Genomic DNA, 1007 nt, shown 5'->3' with positions numbered 1-1007 from the left:
TATTTATTGAATTTATAATGATTTATTTATATGAAAACAAAATAATTGATTAATGTATTAATTTATCTATTGTTCATATTCAGTTAATTATTTTAAAAGAAATAAAGTGATTAAATTATATTAATATTAGTGTTGATCATATTTCTATTGCAAATATTTGATATCATTTAACATTATATCATTCTCTCTTTTTATTTTAAATCAAATGAAATAAATGAAAAATACATTATTTCATTCTTTGATATTTCCATTTTAATTTCATTATACTTTATCATCTTTTTATTTTTATTGTTTATGGTGTGTGTGAATAATTATAAATTATGTAATTATTTATTCTTTAACTAATTATTCATTCTTACTGTTATTCTATGGTATTTCTCTATTATCTCATTCTTATTTCTACTTTCTCTTTTATATTTTATCAAATGATAAATTAGAAATATTTATAAAATAAAATTACATATTTATATTTACCCCCTTTTTATTTGTTTGTTGTTATTGTTAAAATTGTATGAAATGTTTTATAATTAAATATTCATTTTTTAATTTAAATTCAATTTTCTCTATATAATATTTAAGTATATTAATTAATTATTTCTTTATTTGTATTTAATAAATTGAATGATAATAATTTCTTGAAATAATTAATTTCAATATATTGATATGTTGTTTTATCATTGTTATTTATTTATGTTTATTTAATTATTTTTTATTTATGATTATTATGTTATTTATTTGATTATTTATTATTCATTTTATCATTTATTTGTTATTAATGAATGAATAAAACATTATGAATAAATTAATAAAATAAATATTATTAATTCATTATGAAATGATAGTTAAATATTATATTATGAAATTAAATAAATTAAAATAACATAGAATTCAATAATATTATGTTGTATTATATTATATAATTCAATTTTAAATTATAATATCATAATTTAATTAATTAATTTCATTTATTAATAATTATATTATCATTTATTTTATGTTTGAATTTT

At 12.6% G+C, this 1007-nt stretch overlaps 7 annotated features.

Annotated features, from left to right (window-relative positions):
• Positions 1 to 129: a sequence feature (AT_rich).
• A 177-nt stretch (positions 130 to 306) lies between these two features.
• Positions 307 to 350: a sequence feature (AT_rich).
• A 59-nt stretch (positions 351 to 409) lies between these two features.
• Positions 410 to 660: a sequence feature (AT_rich).
• Positions 661 to 680: 20 nt separating this feature from the next.
• Positions 681 to 771: a microsatellite.
• A 12-nt stretch (positions 772 to 783) lies between these two features.
• Positions 784 to 952: a microsatellite.
• Positions 892 to 1007: part of a microsatellite that runs on past the window's edge.
• Positions 946 to 1007: part of a microsatellite that runs on past the window's edge.

The sequence above is a fragment of the Entamoeba dispar genome, genomic scaffold (assembly GCF_000209125.1).
Source record: "Entamoeba dispar SAW760 scf_1105229463635 genomic scaffold, whole genome shotgun sequence".
Classification (NCBI taxonomy): domain Eukaryota; phylum Evosea; order Mastigamoebida; family Endamoebidae; genus Entamoeba; species Entamoeba dispar.
This window is presented reverse-complemented; position numbering and strand designations above follow the sequence as displayed.